Source organism: Rhinoderma darwinii, chromosome 10, assembly GCF_050947455.1.
Source record: "Rhinoderma darwinii isolate aRhiDar2 chromosome 10, aRhiDar2.hap1, whole genome shotgun sequence".
In the NCBI taxonomy this organism is placed as follows: Eukaryota; Metazoa; Chordata; class Amphibia; order Anura; family Rhinodermatidae; genus Rhinoderma; species Rhinoderma darwinii.
In genome coordinates, this window is record NC_134696.1 from 26,164,201 (window position 1) to 26,185,823 (window position 21,623).

At 43.0% G+C, this 21,623-nt stretch overlaps 1 protein-coding gene across 3 annotated transcripts in view; it reads left to right on the plus strand.

Annotated features, from left to right (window-relative positions):
* Nucleotides 1-1,183: 1,183 nt before the first annotated feature.
* Nucleotides 1,184-21,623, plus strand: part of SLC35E2B (solute carrier family 35 member E2B) — a 43,989-nt gene continuing 23,549 nt past the window's right edge. Inside the window, exon 1 of one of the 3 annotated variants that reach the window (XM_075839573.1) lies at nucleotides 1,184-1,289. The gene's annotated coding sequence lies outside the window, so the exon portion shown is untranslated. Of the gene's footprint in view, nucleotides 1,290-1,332; nucleotides 1,393-10,482; nucleotides 10,501-21,623 lie in introns of those variants that run through there. The other 2 variants (XM_075839574.1, XM_075839575.1) reach the window with 2 other exon arrangements.

Genomic DNA, 21,623 nt, shown 5'->3' on the forward strand with positions numbered 1-21,623 from the left:
CACTCAAAACGCATTGTAAATGCGTAGAAACGTAAAAAACGTGTGTATTTAAAAAAGCGCTTCCTAAAAACGCAATATTTTGTGAAACGTTTACACGTTGTTTTTTATTTTAAGTCTCAGCCACTTGAACATTCCCTATGGGAACATTCTGCGCATTTTTGGCACTTTATATGCGCTGTGAATTGACATGACGCTTTCTTTACACAACGAGCAATTTTAGGCTATGTTCACACAGAGTATTTTGACGAGTTTTTTGACGCGGAAACCGCATCGCAAAACTCTGCAAAAATGGCCCGAAAATGCCTCCCATTGATTTCAATGGGAGGCGTCGGCGTCTTTTTCCCGCGAGCAGTAAAACTGCCTCGCGGGAAAAAGAAGCGACATGCCCTATCTTCGGGCGTTTCCGCCTCTGACCTCCCATTGACTTCAATGGGAGGCAGAGAAAGCGTATTTCGCGGTGTTTTCAAAAAATCGGCGTGCAGCGAGAGGAAAATCTGCCTCAAACTTCCAAACGGAATTTTGAGGCAGATATTCCTCCTGCAAAATTCTCAGTGTGAACATAGCCTAATTATTCTCCTGTAAAAAAAAGAATGTAAGGGTATGTTCACACACACTAATTACGGACGTAATTCGGGCGTTTTTGCCCCTAATTATGTCCGAAAAATGCGGCTTGAAAGCGTTGACAAACATCTACCCATTGAAAGCAATGGGCTGACGTTTGTCTGTTCACACGAGGCGTATATTTACGCGCCGCTGTCAAAAGACGGCGCGTAAATAGACGCCCGCATCAAAGAAGTGACCTGTCACTTCTTGGGGCGTAATTGGAGCCGTTATTCATTGACTCCAATGAAAAGCAGCGCCAATTACGTCCGTAATAGACGCGGCGTTCAAGCGCCTGCACATGCCGTTACAGCTGAAATGACGGGGATGTTTTCTCCTGAAAACATCCCCGTAATTTCAGCCGTTATGGACAGTGCCGTGTGAACATACCCTTATATGCACTACCGATGCGATCAAGCTTTTTTTTTATTTTTTTTTACTATGTATAGCGTTTATAACGCGCCAAAATACGCGTCAAATGCATTCCGTGTGAACAATGCCTTTCTTTTCCTGTGCTGTCTTGAAAGTTCGTACAAGTTTATTTTGCTGTTCCACATATGACCACTAGATGTCGGTATAACCGTGTCGCTCCAACTCCTCAACCGGTTTATGTCTCCCTCATTGGCGCTTGGTTACGGCGTCGCTATGGAGGAGGAGAGCGGAGTGTGAGCGGTTGGGCGGGACATATGGTGAGTACGTGAGGAGAAAATAATAATAATATTATAATATTGAAGAGTGATCCGTCACATTTCCATGACCGGGTCACCGACGGGATGGTAGCCGCAGTTTGGGGTGAGTTTAGGGGGTTCGTAATTACGACAGTCCCCGGCTGTGGAAAGTAGCAGGCCGCTGCCAACTCATCCAAGTACAGTAGTGAGGAGACTTTACCCAAGTGATCCTGGCATTTGCTGGGCACTTTCTCTGGCAAGAAACTATCTTTATGGCTAATGCTGTGAACTTCACCACGTATTAACCCTTTACTCCTCTATCAGATACAGACATGCGCTGGCTCCTTTGTCTGGGCATATGTGTGCTGCTATTATGTAGCATGGTGACCCTGTGCCCACCACATGGCTCTCTGGGCCACAGCTGCCCCTGTTTTGTTATCATAGATATTGTACGCCATATTTACGGAGAGAAATGGCGCTAAGTTGTGGGGGAAAGGGCGTGGCTAGACAAAACCCTCAGCTGTGGGATGTTTTAGGTCTGTACTGGTGTTTTCACTGATTGCAAGCAGAGATCTTGAAAGTGGTGAGGAATATTAGAAAGTTGCAACGGAGCAGCGTGCGCCATATCTGTTATAGTTGCGTCTTTATTAGGGATTATTCAGACAAACGTATATGTAGTCGGTGTGATGGACCTTTTTTTTTACGGCCGTCACACGGTTGCGTGTGTTTCTCTGGGGCTGTTCAGTCGGTTGTTTTAATGGACCGTGTGGTGGGCCCGTGAAAAATTTGCTATGTCCTATTTTTGTCGGTTTTCATGGATCCCTCTATAGACTAAAGTCTATGCGGGTTCTATGAAACCGGGTGCGACTCGGACGTGAAAAACTGCATTTTTTTTCACGTCTGAGTTTACACTCGTTCGTGTATAATAAGCCCTTCGGGTATGTGCGCACACAAACTCATAAATGGACGAAAATAAGCCGTGTGAACATAGCCTCAATGGTTGTAAGTGGTGGGTGCGTGGCTTCTTTAAAGAGGCTCTGTCACCACATTATAAGTGGCCTATCTTGTACATAATATGATCGGCGCTATAATGTAGATTACAGCAGGTTTTTTTATTTAGAAAAACGATCATTTTTGACGGAGTTATGACCTATATTAGCTTTATGCTAATGAGTTTCTCAATGGCCAACTGGGCGTGTTTTACTATATGACCAAGTGGGCGTTGTGGAGAGAAGTGTATGACGCTGACCAATCAGTGACCAATCAGCGTCATACACTTCTCTCCATTCATTTACACAGCACATAGCGATATAGCTATATCGCTATGTGCAGCCACATAAACACACTATAACGTTACTGCAGTGTCCTGACAATGAATATACATTACCTCCAGCCAGGACGTGATGTGTATTCAGAATCCTGACACTTCCGTAGCATCTGTGTTAGACAACAGCACAGCGAGATCTCACTGTAAATGACTGCTTATAGCGTAATGTCGCGAGACTACGCCTGCTATGCTGTAAATCACAGAGAAGTGTCAGGATTCTGAATACACATCACGTCCTGGCTGGAGGTAATGTATATTCATTGTCATGACACATGAGTAACGTTATAGCGTGTTTATGTGGCTGCACATAATGATATAACTATATCGCTAGTGCAGTGTAAATGGATGGAGAGAAGTGTATGATGCTGATTGGTCACTGATTGGTCAGTGTCATACACTTCTCTCCACAACGCCCACTTGGCCATATAGTAAAACACGCCCAGTTGTCCATTGAGAAGCTCATTAGCATAAAACTAATATAGGTCATAACAATTATTGTTTTTCTAAATAAAAAACACTGCTGTTATCTACATTACAGCGCCGATTACATTATGTAGGAGACAGGGCACTTATAATCTGGTGACAGAGCCTCTTTAAGGTCCTTTTACACTGACCAATATGGGCAGGGAAAACGAGCGCCGATCGAGACAGCATGTTGATGGGCGCTCGTTTGCTACTTTCACAAGGAGCTGTGTATGGGGGACGAGCGCTCGTTACTGCCATCGCTCGTTCCCATACTTTTCAATCACGTTGACAATGATAATATTTATTACTGCATAAAAGATTCGATCAGCTGATAAATGAGCATTGCCTTGTTTACACAGGGCAATGATCTGGAAGGAGCGTTCATATGTAAAAGGACCTTTACTCGCTGTGCCTGGTCAGACGGCAGGTAAACCCCATACTGATGCCTAAAACAAAGGAATTGTTCAGCCATTGCTGGGTGAGGTGTGGCGCCGTTCTGGGGTCTTTTCGGCTCCTTCGTTGTAGGCATCATATGTTGATGGCATGTCTAATTGATATTCCACCAATGTTAATAGTGGGGAAAACCCTTAGGCCGGATTCACACGAGCGTGTGTGTTTTGCGCACGCAAAAAACGCGGCGTTTTGCGTGCGCAAAAGGCACTTAACAGCTCCGTGTGTCAGCCCCGTATGATGCGTGGCTGTGTGATTTTCGCGCAGCTGCCATTATTATGACACTCCGTTTGGATGTTTGTAAACAGAAAAGCACGTGGTGCTTTTCTGTTTACATTCATAGTTTTACTGCTGTTGCGCGAATCACGCGCGTCCCACGGAAGTGCTTCCGTGTGGCATGCATGATTTTCACGCACCCAATGACTTCAATGGGTGCGTGATGCGCGAAATACGCACAAAGAACGGACATGTCGTGAGTTTTTCGCAGCGGACTCACGCTGCGCAAAATCACGCAACTGTCTGCACGGCCCCATTCACTAATATAGGTCCGTGCGACGCGCGTGAAAATCACGCGTGTTGCACAGACTTATATCCCGTTCGTCTGAATAAGTCCTTAACCCCTTCCCGCACCTTGACGTTAATAAACGTCAATGTGTGCAGTAACTTCGCGCACCTTGACGTTCATTAACGTCAGTGCTTTGACAGTTAACCGCCGCGCGGCGCTACACCGCAGCGGCGGTTAACTGTGCAGGGTGTCAGCCCTGCTCTCCCTGTTGCCGATCAGCGGCCTGTCGCCGCTGAAATCGGCAATTAACCCCTTCGATGCGGTGGTCGATTGCGATCCCCACATTGAAGAGGTTTACAGCGGATCGGCAGCCCCCCACATGTATTTGCGGGGGCTGGCGATCCTTCTCACGGCAACCAGAGGCCAGACAATGACCTCCGGGTTGCCATGTACGGAAGCCTCGGAGGATCAGCCTCCGGCCGGTCCTCCGATGCTTCCTGTCAGTGTGACAGTTACGTCACAATGACAGTTACAACACATTACACTACGTGTGTAGTGTAATGTGTTCCAGCAGCGATCAGAGCTGCAAGTCTAAGTGTCCCCTAGTGGGACAAGTAAAAAAAGTAAAAAAAAGATAATAAAAATGTTTTGAAAAAGTGTAAAAATAAAAGTTAGAAGTGATATAAACAAAGAATGCTTTTTTTCCTAAAATAAGTCTTTTATTATAGGAAAAAAATTAACACGATAAAAAAAGTACACATATTTGGTATCACCGCGTTCGTAACGATCCCGACTATAAAACTGTAATATTATTTTTCCCGCACGGTGAACACCGCGAAAAAAATAAACGAAAAACAGTGCCCGAATCACAATTTTTTGGTTACCACCCCTCCCAAAATCGACAATAAAAAGTGATCAAAAAGTCGCATGTACGCCAAAATGGTACCAATACAAACTACAACCCGTCCCGCAAAAAACAAGCCCTTACACCGCATTTTTGACTGAAAAATAAAAAAAGTTGTCGCTCTCAGAATACGGTGACACAAAAAAGAATTTATTTTATAAATAAGTGATTTTATTGCACAAACGCTGCAAAACATCAAAAAGTTATATACGTATGGTATCGCTGTAATCGTATCGACCCGCAGTATAAAATATAATGGTAATTTATAGCCCAGGGTGAACGCCATAAAAAACAGTTTCAGAATTGATGGTTTTTGGTCACCTTGCTTGCCAAAAAATTGAATAAAACGTGATCAAAAAAATTTCTAGTACCCCAAAATGGTACCAATGAAAACTACAGATTGTCCCGCAAAGAATAAACCCTCACCCAGCTCCGGTGGAAAAAAAATAAAACCGTTCTGGCTCTCAGAATATGGCGATGCAAAATGTGCAGTGTTCCAAAAGCAGATAAGATCGGGCGCCTTTTATCAGTGCGACACCGGCCACATATCTGCGGATTATTATTTATTTACTGCATTATTATACCCTCTTATTATACCCTGATGTACCCCGCACAGATGACATGTACCCTGATGTACTCCGCACAGATAACATGTACCCTGATGTACCCCGCACAGATTACATATGCCCCCACATTATATATTGAGACACCAGTAAAACCCCAAACAGAACTACTACCAAGCTACATCTGCGCCCCAAAAGCCAAATGCTGCTCCCTCCCTTCTGAGCCCTGCAGCGTGCCCAAACACCAGTTTACGCCCATAGATATGGCATCGCCATACCCAGGAGAACCCCCTTAATATTTTATGAGGTATTCGTCTTCAGTGGCACAAACTGGGCATAACATGTAGTGCACTAAAATGGCATATGAGTGGAAAATTGTAATTTTTACTCTGCACCATCCGCTGCACATTAACCCCTGCGCGCACCACAACATAGCATGTCGTAGTGTGGGGGGGGGTGATGCATGGAGCGTCTCACGTGAAAAATAAAGCATTTAAAACGGCAAAATCACTGTTTTTTGGTCACCTTGGCTCTACCTAAAAATGTAATAAAAAGTGCTCAAAAAGTTGTATGTACCAAAAAATGGTACCAATAAAAACGACCGCTCGTCCCTCAATAAATAAGCCCTCATACCGCTCTATTGACTGAAAAATAAAAAAGTTGTGGCTCTTGGAACGCGGGGAGGAAAAAACTAAAAAGGAAAAGAAAAAAATGGATCAGTCCAGAAAGGGTTAATTACTTTCTAATGAAAAACCATTTATGACCACACGTGGGGTATCGCCGTACTCGGGAGAGATTGCTTTACAAATGTTGGGCAGCATTTTCTCCTTTATCCTTTGTGAAATTGAAAAAAGACAACATTTTAGTGGAAGAAATGTTGATATTCATTTTCACGGCCTAATTCTAATAAATCCTGCAAAAGACTTGTGGGGTCTAAATGCCCACTATATCCCTAGATAGATTCTTTAAGTGGTGTAATTTCCACTTTTGGGGGGTTCCACTGTTTTGGCCTCTCAGGGGCTTTGCAAATGCGACATGGCACCCAAAAACCATTTCAGCTAAATTTGATCTCCAAAAGACAAATAGCGCTCCTTCCCTTCTAAGCTCTGCTGTGGGTCCAAACAGCCGTTTATTACCACATATGGCATATTTCCGTAATCGGGAGAAATTGTTTTACAAATGTTGGGGTGCTTTTTCTCCTTTATTCCTTGTAAAAATTAAAAATGGCTACCTTTTTTCAGAAAAAAAGTAGATTTTTACCTTTACAGAATAATTCCAATGAATTCAGCAAAACAACTGTGGCATCAAAATGCTAACTTTACCCCTAGAAAAATTCCTTGATGAGTGTAGTTTCCAAAATGGGGTCACTTTCCGGGGGTTTCCACTATTTTGTTCCCTCCAGTTCAATTCAAACGCGACACGGCACTGAAAACTATTCCAGCAAAATCAGAATTTCAAAATCCAAATGGTGCTCCTTTCCTTCTGAGTCCTGCTGTGGGTCCAAACTGCAGTTTATTACCACATATGGGGTATTGCTGTAATCGGGAGAAATTGCTTTACATATGTTGGGGTGTTTTTTCTCTTTTATTCCTTGAAAAAATAAAAAAATTCTACGTTTTTTTCAGAAAAAAAGTAGATTTTCATCTTCACATACTAATTCAAATACATTTTGCAAAAAAACTGTGGGTTCAAAATGCTAACTATACCCATAGATAAATTCCTTGAGGGGTGTAGTTTCCAAAATGAGGTCACTTTTGGGGGTTTTTATTGTTTTGGCCCCACAAGACCTCTTCAAACCTGACATGATACCTAAAATATATGCTAAAAAAAAGGAGGCCACAAAATCCACTAGGTGCTTCTTTGCTTCTGAGGCCTGTATTTCAGTAAATTAGCGCACTAGGGCCACATGTGGGATATTTCTAAAAACTGCAGAATCTGGGCAATAAATAATAAGTTCCATTTCTCGGGTAAAAACTTCTGTGGTATAGAATTTTTTTTATTACAAATGAATTTTGTAAAAAAAAAATGACATTTGTAACTTTCACCTCTACTTTGCTTTAATTCCTGTGAAACGCCTAAAGGGTTAAAACACTTTCTGAATGCTGTTTTGAATACTTTGAGGGGTGCAGTTTTCAAAATGGGGTGATTTATGGGGACTTTCTAATAAATAAGACCCTCAAAGCCACTTCAGAACTGAACTGGCCCCTGTAAAAATCGGCTTTTGAAATTTTCTTCAAAATATGAGAAATCGCTGCTAAAGTTCTAAGTCTTGTAACGTCCTAGAAAAATAAAATAATGTTCAAAAAACGATGCCAAACTAAAGTAGACATATGGGGGATGTTAACTAGTAACTATTTTGTGTGGTATTACTATCTGTCTTACAAGCAGATACATTTAAATTTAGAAAAATGCTAATTTTTGCAAATTTTCTTCAAATTTTGGTGTTTTTTACAAATAAATATTGAATTTATCGACCAAATTTTTTCCGTAACATAAAGTACAATATGTCACGAGAAAACAATCTCAGAATCACTTTGATAGGCAAAAGCATTCCGGAGTTATCACCACATAAAGGGACACATGTCAGATTTGAAAAATCGGCTTCGTCCTGAAGGCCAAAACAGGCTCAGTCCTGAAGGGGCTAAATGGGTGTCTACTTTGGATAACCCCTTCCCAAAGCCTGGTACACATTGCGTTTTAGCCCTATGTTTAGCATGTACATCGGTAAAGCTCCCAACGTGCACGCTAAATGTATCCATAGGGCACTATTAGCCCGTCTGCTGGTATATGTTGGTCTACTTTTTTTTTTTGCGGGATGGAATAACGTAGTATAATTTGCTATTCCAGCCTGAGAGATCACCCTAAAAAAAAGTATACCGTGCGGTATACTTTTTTTTTTAACATGGGAGCCTATGTGTGACGGATGCCACTCTGTATGAAATACTTTAGAGGTATACGTTAAACATATAATTCGGGGAGCTTCCCCTGGGCCGGAGTCATCGGAAAGAGCATTAAGTAGCATTTGGCTCGGGTATCCTGGACCTGGGGAAGCCCCAGACGTCACTGTCTATATATGGACAGTGATGCCAGGGGATTTTAACAACTGATTCCCTGGCCAGAGCATCGGCAAAGCTCTGGCCGGGGATTCCGGTATATCAAAGCTCCTAACCTCACTGTCCATATATGGACAGTGACTTCAAGGGCTATCCCAAGATAGGTGTCTGTCTCTGGCCAGAGCGCTTGCAAAGCTCTGGCCGGGACTCCTTAGTTGATCGCCCCTGACATCACTGTCCATATATGGATAGTGATGTCAGGGGCTTCCCCACAGCACAGGGCTTCAAGTAGGGCTGGGGCTTTGGGCGGCGTATCCCACTGTGTGCCTTTCCAGTGGGATACATCGCTGCCTCGTTGCAGGTATACGTCAGGACTCCTCCCGACGTAACCCCGACGGAAGGTTTAAAATGCAGTGTGAATCAGGCCTTATTTATCGTGTGTATACTATATGTATTGTGTGTGTCTATACTGATATAGTGTGACCTACAAAGTTGCACTGACTCCCACACTGCTTTGTACTTTATACGAGGTGATTGGTCTCTGTCTTCGGAGGTGCATATATAGGTTACATTAACATGTTTACTCTCAGATTAGGAAGTGACTGGCTTTACTTTTCTTTTGTAATGAAATCCGAGTCGGTTCACCTTATTTGAGCTTAGGTTTGTAAATTGGAACAACCAGCATGAAGACAACTTCCTCCTATATGTCCTATTGGGGCGTGTGGAGGTCATAAAGGGAGTCTCCACCTTCATTAGCCAGAACGGAGAGCCGCGCTGGCGGACTAAATCTGTTTATATATTACATGGACGGCCAGTCATCTGAATACAGCAAAATCAGCTGTTTGTCCCCTTTATTATATGTCTATCAGGAATTAATTTGATTAGGCAGTGAATACAACGTTCCCGTGACTTCCCTGCTGCCACCGCCAGAGATCGGGCGCACGTTTATAACACTCGGTCGTTTTTTACTTTTTAGAGTTTGTCTGCAGTACAAATTGGTGCACAACTGGTAGTAATTACACCATTTTCTCAACCAGAAAGCTTTGGCAAAATGACCTCTTTATGTTTTTTTTATGCTGATGTTTATTTGGAGCAACCATGTGCCACAACCTGTATTCTTCAGAAAGTAATTCAAGCAATCGTGGTAAATAGTGAAATTCCATTATGGTGGTTTCACATGTAGCGTTTTTGGTAAAAAATGCAGCGTGTTTTTTTTTGTGGTGGTTTACTTGGCATGTTCTGCGTTTTTGTTTTTTTTTGGGCCAAAACGCTGTGGCCAGATGTTAGCTGAAAGTCTATAGTGAAATATAAAACCTGCTACAAACAATGCGTTTTTGTTCTTGGCGTATTTCTGTCGTTTTGTAGTGTGTTTTTGGGGCAGTTGCATATTTATTTTTTATTTATTTTTTAAATGCAGCATGCTCTGGGTATGGCGTTTTTTTTTCCATAGGCTTCTCTATAGGACTTTAAAAAAAAAAAGGCTTGAAAAAAACACATTACAAACGGAATGACTAGAAAAATCGCAATGAAAGGAAGGGGTTAATGTCGTAGTCCCCCTTGAACAAATTGGCGGTCATCTGTGCAGGGATAGGGGCACTTCCTAGTAGTTTTAACCTTATGGCAAATAAAGGGGGCTCATATGGGGGGGCCCTCTTCTATTACTTCTATATGTCCTAACAACCTGGTCCACACTGGAGCACATCTGTTTTTACATTTCTTAGTATTTGTATCTCTCCCATATTGCTATCAGATTTGCTGTGATTATACTTGTGCACAGTCACTTTTCTGATTTGGCCTTTAGACTTTAATTGTACTTTGCTCCGGTAGACTTTACATTGTCCACGATTTATTGAGATCATTACTATTTGTTGTACCTACTGGTAAAGTCCTTTACAAATATTAGCAAATTGCCGTGAATTAAAGTTCTCTTTTATATTCCTTCTTGCAGGAGTTCTTCACAGACAGGTACTTCAAATGTTTACAGAATTAATAGGTATATTTGCTCTCACTGTGCGATACGTGGTGTTTTGTAAATGGTGTTTCTTTTTTATTTATTTTTTTCGTTGGCAATTTAAAATTCAATGGGCTCTGTTATGTGCCAGATTATCAGACACCATAAAAGTGTATGAAGCTCAAATTTAGGGTATGTCCACATGTGGCGTAAACACTGCAAATTTTCTGCAACAGATTTCATTGCGGAAAATCCCCAACGTAATGCAGTAGCAGCAAAGTGGATAATATTTGAACAAATCTCATCCACACGCTGCGTAAAAAATACGCCGGAAAACCGTTCATAAGTGACCTGCGGTGCAGTTTTTAATCCGCAGCATGTCCATTTATGCTTTGGAATCACTGCTTTTCTTCTGCGGGTTCTCCCCATTGAATTCAATGGGGTGGTAAAACCTGCAACAGATAGCAGATTTTTGCGGTGGAAAAGTAGCGATTCCACCGCAGAAATCCCAATCGCAGGCTGCAGCTGTCACTTGGGATGAAACGTTATCTCAAAAGGCCGGGCTGCAGGGGGTCGGAGTATGACTATGGGTAAGTATAGGTTTTTGTTTTTCTTTCTTACCTGCTGTTTTCCGCAGCAGACATTTCGGCCGAAAAATTGCACCACAATTTGGTCTTTTTTTTGGCCAGAATTCCTTGCGGGGACCAGGGCGGATGCGCTGTGTACTTTTAGGGTAGGAACACACACAACGTATTCAGTGCGGATACACTGCGTTAAGCTGCGCAATGTATCAGCCCTGAACACCGCAGGGAATGCTGTCCGGAAAATGGCACCACAATGTGATGCGTTTATTCGGCGGAATTTCTGCTGTGAAGGGGCGCCGGGAAATAAACTAAAACGTTCATTCTTACCCTCCCCCTCTTCTCGGCGCGTTGTCTGGCCTCCGGAGATGACGTTGCAGGCCATGTGACACTGCAGCCTGTGATTGGCTGCAGCAGTCACATGACCTGCAACGTTATCCAGGGAGGCCGGTCTGGAGAAGAAGCAGGGAACTCTGGGTAAGTATAACTTTATTATTTTTATTTTTTTTGTTACATGAGATTTTTGTGGCGCATCGCTGTGATTCTGCCGCAAATATCGCAGCACACACTGCTTTGTTGCGGGTTTAAGCACCCCATTGAATTCAATGGGTAAATGGCAGAATTAATTGACATGCTGCGGTTGAATTAACCGCACAGCAGGTAAATTGATGTGTGGTTTTTTCGGCGGTTATTTACCGCAGTGTGGGGATGAGATTTGTTGAAATCTCACCGACACTGCTTCTACTGTAATACGCCGCGGATTTTCCGCAAATAATTAGTCACGGAAAATCTGCAGTGTTTACGCTGTGTGTGTTCCTACCCTTACACAGCTTATCCACCCTGTGTGAACATAGCCTTAGACTTGGAGGGGTTGGCTGATTTATATTGTTATTTGGGCACAAGTTATAATTCCTTCACTTTTACTAAGGACCGCTCGTTGCGTGACTTGTGATGTCACGTTTTCTGCTTCCCACAGTGACGTGCTATATACCAAACATGCTGCGCCAAACCATAAGCCAGCTACTTCCACAGCGGTCCTGCGCCGTATACCCACTGAGGCCAGTGATTGGCTGCAGTGATCTTGTGGGTATATGGGCACGTCATCGCTGCAGCCATATCAACAAACAGTGGCAGGGACGACCGGAGCAGCTATGCTGGAGGGCCTGGGGACTTTTAGGATAAGTAATGCCGCCGTTTTTTTTTTTTTTTGTTTTTTTTTATTGCATTCCCCCCCACCTTGGTCACTTTTGTAATTAAATCAGAAACCTCTTTAACCCCTTCCCTCTTTAGCCACTTTTGACCTTCCTGACCGAGCCTCATTTTTCAAATCTGACATGTGTCACTTTATGTGGTAATAACTCCGGAATGCTTTCACCTATCCAAGCGATTCTGAGATTGTTTTCTCGTGACACATTGGACTTTAAGTTACTGGCAAAATGTGCTCGATATGTTCAGTATTTAATTGTGAAAAACACCAAAATTTAGCGAAAAATTGCAAAAATTAACATTTTTCTCAATTTAAATGTATCTGCTTGTAAGACAGGCAGTTATACCACACAAAATTGTTGATAATTAACATCCCCCATATGTCTACTTTAGATTGGCATCGTTTTTTGAACATCCTTTTATTTTTCTATGACCTCACAAGGCTTAGAACTTTAGCAGCAATTTCTCACATTTTCAAGAAAATTTCAAAAGGCTATTTTTACAGGGGCCAGTTCAGTTGTGAAGTGCCTTTGAGGGCCTTATATATTAGAAACCCCCAAAAAGTCACCCCATTTTAAAAACTTCACCCCTCAAAGTATTCAAAACAACATTTAGAAAATGTCTTAACCCTTTACACATGTCACAGGAATTAAAGCAAAGTAGAGGTGAAATTTACAAATTTCATATTTTTTTGCAGAAATAAATTTTTAGTACAATTTTTTTTATAACACAGAAGGTTTTACCAGAGAAATGCAACTCAATATTTGTTGCCCAGTTTCTGCAGTATCCCACATGTGGCCATAGCGTGCTACTGGACTGAAGCACCGGCCTCAGAAGCAAAGGAGCACCTAGTGGATTTTGGGGTCTTAATTTTTGTTAGAATATATTTTAGGCACCATGTCAGGTTTGAAGGGCTCTTGCGGTGCCAAAACAGTCAAAATCCCCCAAAAATGACCCCATTTGGGAAACGACACACTTCAAGGAAATTATCTAGGGGTATAGTGAGCATTTTGACCGCACAGGTTTTTTACAGAAATTATTGGAAGTAGGCCGTGAAAATTGAAATCAACATTTCTTCAAAGAAAATGTAGGTTTAGCGATTTATTTTTTCTCATTTCCACAAGGACTAAAGGAGAAAAAGCACCATAAAATTTGTAAAGCAATTTCTCCCGAGTAAAACAATACCCCACATGTGGTAATAAACGGTTGTTTGGAGACACGGCAGGGCTGAGAAGGGAAAGAGCGCCATTTGGCTTTTGGAGCTCAAGTTTAGCAGGAATGGTTTGTGGAGGCCATGTCACATTTACGAAGTCCCTGAGGGGACAAAACAGTGGAAACCCCCCACAAGTGACCCCATTTTGGAAACTACACCCATTGAGGAAATTATCTAGGGGTATAGTGAGCGTTTTGACCCAACAGGTTTTTTGCATAAATTATTGGAAATAGGCCCTGAAAATGACAATCTAAATTTTTTCAAGGAAAATGTAGGTTTAGCTCATTTTTTCTCATTTCCACAAGGACTGAAGGAGAAAAAGCACCGTAAAATTTGTAAACCAATCTCTCCCGAGTAAAACAATACCCCACATGTGGTAATAAATGGCTGTTTGGACACACGGCAGGGCTTAGAAGGGAAAGAGCGCTATTTGGCTTTTGGAGCTCAAGTTTAGCAGGAATGGTTTGCGGAGGCCATGTCACATTTACGAAGTCCCTGAGGGGACAAAACAGTGGAAACCCCCCACAAGTGACCCCATTTTGGAGACTACACCCATTGAGGAAATTATCTAGGGGTATAGTGAGCGATTTGACCCCACAGGTTTTTTGCAGAAATTATTGGAAGTAGGCCCTGAAAATAAAAATCAAAATTTTTTCAAAGAAAATGTAGGTTTAGCTTATTTTTACTCATTTCCACAAGGACTGAAGGAGAAAAAGCACCACAAAATTTGTAAAGCAATTTCTCCCGAGTAAAACAATGCCCCACATGTGGTAATAAACGGCTGTTTGGAGACACGGCTTGGCTTAGAAGGGAAAGAGCGCTATTTGGCTTTTGGAGATCACATTGAGCAGGAATGGTTTGCGGCGGCCATATCACATTTGCAAAGCCCCTGAGGGGAAAAAACAATGAAAACGCCCAAAAAGTGACACCATTTAGGAAACTACACCTCTTGAGGAATTCATCTAGGGGCGTAGTGAGCATTTTGACCCCACAGATGTTTCATAGAATTTATTAGAATTGGGCAGTGAAAATAAAAACAATCCTTTTTCTTCAATAAGACGTAGCTTTAGCGCAAATTTTTTCATTTTCGCAACAAATAAAGGAAAAAAAAGAACCCAACATTTGTAAAGCAATTTCTACCGAGTACGGCAATACCCCATATGTGGTCATAAACTGCTGTTTGGGCACACGGCAGGGCTCAGAAGGGAAGGACCGCCATTTGGAGTGCAGATGTTGCTGGATTGGTTTCTGGGCGCCTGTGGGCCCAAAACTGTGGAAACCCCCCAGAAGTGAACCAATTTTGGAAACTACACCCCTCAATGCATTTACCTAGGGGTGTAGTGAGCATGTTAACCCTGCAGGTGTTTTGTAGAAATTAGTGTGAACTCGATGTTGCAGAGTGAAAATGGGATTTTTTTCCATAGATATGCCAATATGTGGTGCCCAGCTTGTGCCACCATAACAAGACAGCCCTCTAATTATTATGCTGGGTTTCCTGGTTTTAGAAACACCCTACATGTGGCCCTAATCTCTTGCCTGGACAGTCGACCAGGCTCAGGAGTGAAAGCGTACCATGTCAAATTGAGGCCTAATTTGGCGATTTACAAAGTATTGGTTCACAACTGCAGAGGCTCAGATGTGAAATAATAAAAATAAACCCCTGGGAAGTGACCCCATTATGGAAACTGCACCCCTCAAGGCATTTATTAAGGGGTGTAGTGAGCATTTCACCCCACAGGTCTTTTCCATAAATGAATGCGCTGTGGATGGTGCAAATTAAACATTTATATTTTTCCCTAGAAATGCCATTCAGTGGCAAATATGTCGTGCCCAGCTTATGCCACTGGAGACACACACCCCAAAAATTGCTAAAAGGGTTCTCCCGGGTATGACGGTGCCATATATGTGGAAGGAAACTGCTGTTTGGGGACGCTGTAGGGTTCAGATGGGAGGAAATGCCATTTGGCTTTTGGAGCGTGGATTTTGCTTGGTAGTAGTTTTGTTTGGAGTCTTACTGGTGTTTCCGTTTATAATGTAGGGCATATGTAAGCCGGGCGGAGTATATAAGGGGCATAGTCAGGTGGTATAATAATGGGGTAAAAAAAAACAATAAAATAATCCATAGATGTGTGTTACGCTGTGAAGCAATCCTTTCTGCACAGGCCGGTGTCGCACTGATAAATGGTGTCATTTCTTATCCCCCTTTTGGTCCACACTCGGCACCTTTGTAGTTTGGGGAATTTTGCTAGGAAGTGTTGTCCTGGTATAATACGGGCACCGTCGCTTCCAGCGGATATGTTTGGGCCCTCCCTTTCCTGGTTCCCTAATTTTAGGTCCTTGATAAATCGCCTCTTCAAACAGAAGAAATGTTCCCCTCGGGCACAACTGCATATTTTTTTATTTCCTGACTTATTGGAGCCTTAACTAATTTTATTTTTCATAGACGTAGCGGTATGAGGGCTGGTTTGTTGCGGGACGAGCTGTAGTTATTATTGGTACCATTTTGGGGTACATGTGACTTTTTGATCACCTTTTATCCTATTTTTTGGGATGCCAGGTAAACAAAAAAACGCAATTCTGGCACAGCTTTTTTCGTTTTTTTTATACAGCGTTCACCATGCGTTATAAATTACATGTTAACTTTATTCTGCGGGTCAGTACGATTCTGGCGATACCTAATTTATAGAACTTTTTCATGTTTTACAACTTTTTGCACAATAAAATTACTTTTGTAAAAAGAATGTATTTTTTCTGTTGCCAAGTTGTGAGAACCATAACTTTTTAATTTTTTTGTCGACGGAGTTGTATGAGGGCTTGTTTTTTGCGGGACGAGCTATAGTTTTTATAGGTACCATTTTTGGATACGTGCGACTTTTTGATCACTTTTTATTCTAATATTTGTAGGGCAAAGTGACCAAAAAACAGAAACTCTGGTAACGTTTTTTACGTTTTTTTTTTACGCTGTTGACCGCGTGCAATAAATAATATAATATTTTGATACATCCGGTCGTTACGGTCGTGGCGATACCAAATACATATGGTTTATTATTATTTTTCAATAATAAAGGACTTGATAAGAGTGAAAGGGGGATTGTGTTTTATTTGATTACTTGAAACTTTTACTGTTTTCAAACTTTTATTTTTTGCACTTTTTTTTACACTTTTTTATACTTTTTTTACACTTTTCTTCAAGTCCCACTAGGGGACTTGAAGGTCCAACGGTCAGATTTTTTTTTTTCTAATACATTGCACTACCTATGTAGTGCAATGTATTAGATCTGTCAGTCATTCACTGACAGCAAGCCGATTAGGCTTCGCCTCCCGGCGGGGCCTAAATCGGCTTCCGTAATGGCAGAGCAGGAGACCATTGTGTCTCCTGTTGCCATAACAGCAGTCGCCAGTCCCGATTGCCTGTCAGGGCTGGCGATCTGCTAGTAACCACTACGATGCAGCAATCGCTTTCGATTGCTGCATCGAAGGGGTTAATGGCAGGGATCGGAGCTAGCTCCGGTTCCTGCCGTTACAGGTGGATGTCAGCTGTACAGTACAGCTGACTTCCACCGCTGATGACGCCGGATCAGCTCCTGACCCGGCGCCATCTTGCCGGCAGCTACGGAAGCCGATCAGGCTCCGCCGCCGGGCGGATCTTGACCGGCTTCGGTGCTAGGCAGACCGGGAGGCCAGTATTAGGCCTCCGGTTGCCATTGCAGCCACCGGAACCCCGGCAATTTCATTACTGGGGTTCCGATGAGCTGCAAACACCTTAAGTGCAGCGATCGCGTTTGAGCGCTGCACTTAAGGGGTTAATGGCGGGGATCGAAGCTAATTTCGGTCCCCGCCGTTACAGCCGGATGTCAGCTGTAAGATACAGCTGAGATCCGGTAATGATGGCACCGGCTCAGCTTCTGAGCCGGTCCCAAACATTCGGCGTACATGTACGGCAAGATGCGGGAAGTCAATGCTTTCCATGACGTACATGTACGGCAAATGTCGGGAAGGGGTTAAAGAGGCTCTGTCACCAGATTTTGCAACCCCTATCTGCTATTGCAGCAGATCGGCGCTGCAATGTAGATTACAGTAACGTTTTGTTTTTTTTTTAAAACGAGCATTTTTGGCCAAGTTATGACCATTTTTATATTTATGCAAATGAGGCTTTCTAAAGTACAACTGGGCGTGTTTACAGTAAAAGTACAACTGGGCGTGTATTATGTGTGTACATCTGGGCGTTTTTACTTATTTTACTAGCTGGGCGTTAGGAATGGGAGTGTATGATGCTGACGAATCAGCATCATCCACTTCTCTTCGTTAACACCCAGCTTCTGGCAGTGCAGACACACAGCGTGTTCTCCAGAGATCACGCTGTGACGTCACTCACTTCCTGCCCCAGGTCCTGCATCGTGTCGGACGAGCGAGGACACATCGGCACCAGAGGCTACAGTTGATTCTGCATCAGCGTTTGCAGGTAAGTCGATGTAGCTACTTACCTGCAAACGCTGATGCTGCTGCAGAATCAACTGTAGCCTCTGGTGCCGATGTGTCCTCGCTCGTCCGACACGATGCAGGACCTGGGGCAGGAAGTGACGTCACAGCGTGATCTCTCGAACACGCTGTGTGTCTGTGCACTGCCAGAAGCTGGGCGTTGTGAAGAGAAGTGGATGATGCTGATTCGTCAGCATCATACACTTCTATTCACAACGCCCAGCTAGTAAAACAAGTAAAAAAGCCTAATTTGCATAAATATAAAAATGGTCATAACTTGGCCAAAAATGCTCGTTTTTAAAAAAACAAAACGTTACTCTTAAGTAACATTGCAGCGCCGATCTGCTGCAATAGCAGATAGGGGTTGCAAAATCTGGTGACAGAGCCTCTTTTTAATTCACATAGCAAAACACATGGAGATCCTGTATCTCATCACTACGTGGACGTCCGTACACCACTGAGTTGCAGAGATATTCTTCCCTAGAAGCAATGCGGCATCCGCTTGAGATTGTTAGTTTTTTTTCTGTTGGAATATTTACGTATAAAATCGGAGAGATGTGGAAGGATTATTCAGAATGTGTTCTAGAATTACTCCGTCTATTATTGCGTTTAGTTTGACAAATAATGATTACGGTATTTGATATCTGGAAAACTCTTTCTCACAGGCTTTATGTATGTTTAGTGTACAGGGCGTTATGTCTTTTATACTAAGCAAAGCCGTTTCTTGTCGAATTGTTATCTTGGAAAACTATTGTCTTGAAGATGTTGTTCGCTTTGGAAATGAAATGAGGCATTACAAAATCCATGTGCTGTCTATGCATGCAAACACCTGCTCGGTCCGCCAGAGAAAGTCACTCTTTGGAGCCCCCTCTCTCCTCTGGTTAATAGATGAGGTCCCTAAATGTAGGACCACCATTTATCAACTCGGAATTCTCTAGTAGGGTATTTTAAAATGAGGTTTTCCAAACCAGACGCCCCTTTTTGATCATGTCATTTCCAGGCAGATAACTGCATTTACTGCAGAGATATGAAGCATCTGCCTGGGATTCAGTATACCTCTAATTTGTGCTCCTAAAATATTTTTAGCTGGAAGTTGTGGTCTGTGCAGAAGTTCAATCAGGCGCAATGTGCTCAAGTCAAACTAACCTCTTAAACCAAGCTCATTTTCGAGTTTAAGGGGTTGTCCACAACACCATGAAATGTAAAAGAAAATGTGCTTACAATGGTGTAAAATAACCAAAGTTGTAATACACACCTTATCAAACGCCTGTCGCTCCCATGTCAACGCAACAATCACTGACCTCGGTGGTGTTGACACGTCACCGATACAGCATGGTTGCAGCAGTCATATGTCGTGTCAAAACATTGTCATTGGAGCAAGACAAACAGAGACTGGGGAAGCAGCGGCACGGGAGCAACAGGGGATTAATAAGATGAGTATTACTTCACTTTTTTTTTTCTTCATTAATGGGGTTGTGGCAGAGTGATCGCCGTACTTGTGGCAGAGTGATCGCCGTACTTGTGGCAGAGTGATCGCCGTACTTGTGGCAGAGTGATCGCCGTACTTGTGGCAGAGTGATCGCCGTACTTGTGGCAGAGTGATCGCCGTACTTGTGGCAGAGTGATCGCCGTACTTGTGGCCGTGTGATCGGCGTACTTGTGGCCGTGTGATCGGCGTACTTGTGGCCGTGTGATCGGCGTACTTGTGGCCGTGTGATCGGCGTACTTGTGGCCGTGTGATCGGCGTACTTGTGGCATGTGAGTCTGACTTTCGTTGTATGTAAATAATGCTCTGATCTTGGCTGCACGATACTGAATCTACTGTTTAGTTACCCATCTGTCATCAGGTGAGCATGGAAGGAGGGGAGTATGAATTAAAAATCTATATTTCATGTGCAGAAGCCACAAGCAAGACTTTTGGCTTTGTCTCCATATGTGAGATCAAACATAAGCAGGAGGCAGCTGTTGACCACAATGTGTAGTATGTGTGGGCTTCATCGCCTGTGGGGCAGATCAGAGGCTGAGATCTGTCATGCCTTGTCTATTGCCTACAGCCAACATTTTACAGAATATGTTTAAGCCTTGGCAGGGACTGCGTCGTTCTCCACTGCCACGTTTTAGAGTCGAGATCAGTGCTCAGATGGAGCAGAGCAGCTGCAGGTCGCATCCGTTATTTATCATTTGGAAACTTCTTTTAAGGCAATTTTTTTTCTTTTTTTCATTGAGCCTTTCATGACAATTTAAGTTTACCATTTGTTAGGCTGGGTTCACGCGACCTATTTTCAGACGTAAACGAGGCGTATTATGCCTCTTTTAACGTCTGAAAATAGGGCTACAATACGTCGGCAAACATCTGCCCATTCATTTGAATGGGTTTGCCGACGTATTGTGCAGACGACCTGTCATTTACGCGTCGTCGTTTGACAGCTGTCAAACAACGACGCGTAAAATGACTGCCTCAGCAAAGAAGTGCAGGGCACTTCTTTGCAACGTAATTTGAGCCGTTCTTCATTGAAGTCAATGAAGAGCAGCTCAAGATTTACGAGCGTCAAAGACGCCTCGCAAAATGCGAGGAGGAGCTTTTACGTCTGAAACGACGCAGCTGTTTTCTCCTGAAAACAGTCTGTCTTTTCAGACGTAAAAGCCAGCTAGCGTGTGCACATACCCTAACAAATAATTTTTTTGGGGGAAAAAAAAAAACCACTGCTGAAGTTCTGTTGACATGTTAGTTTTCAATATTGATAAGTTGACTTGCTCAGTGTGCTTGGACAGGTCAGTTCAGTCTGCTAGTCGTTAAATGAGGACGGTCATAGTGTTAAATTGTCGAATACATGCCGTGTGAACAAGGCCTTAGGCTATGTTCACACAGAGTATTTTGGAGGAGGAATATCTGCCTCAAAATTCAGTTTGTAACTTTGAGGCAGATTTTCCTCTCCCTGCACGCCGGTTTTCGCGCAGGTTTTCGCCCGCGGCCATTGAGCGCCGCGGGCATAAAACACCGTGAAATACGCTTTCTCTGCCTCCCATTGAAGTCAATGGGAGGTCAGAGGCGTAAACGCCCGAAGATAGGGCATGTCGCTTCTTTTTCCCGCGAGGCAGTTTTACTGCTCGCGGGAAAAAGACGCCGTCGTCTCCCATTGAAATCAATGGGAGGCGTTTTCGGGCCGTTTTTGCCGAGTTTTGCAACGCGGTTTCCGAGTCAAAAAACTCGGCAAAATACTCCGTGTGAACATAGCCTTAAGGTAAGGAGCTACTTAGAAGATAATTATAGGTTACATAGGAATGATTTTTCACCCACTTCCACCAGGTATTGTTGGTTAAATAGGTGAAATTCTGGTGACGGGTTCCCAATAATACCTGGGTTCCACAGCATCGCCCACGAGTCGCGGTACAAAGTTGAGATTATCACAATGCAACCTCAATATTTTCCTATGGGAAAGTTGCAAGTCGTCAGACTTTTTTGTGATGGTTGCAAGGATGCTTTCAACTTTGCCTATAGGGAAACCTCGTTCGCTCAGTTGCACTAATCCTGCAATTTTACCGCAACCCAACACGGCAGTCTGATTAGTCATTTGCTTCATGTTTACTGTCAAGATTATTTATTTTGGTGAGTGGTGTTGAAATTAACGTCTACTTTGTTAAAAAATGTTTTATTAGA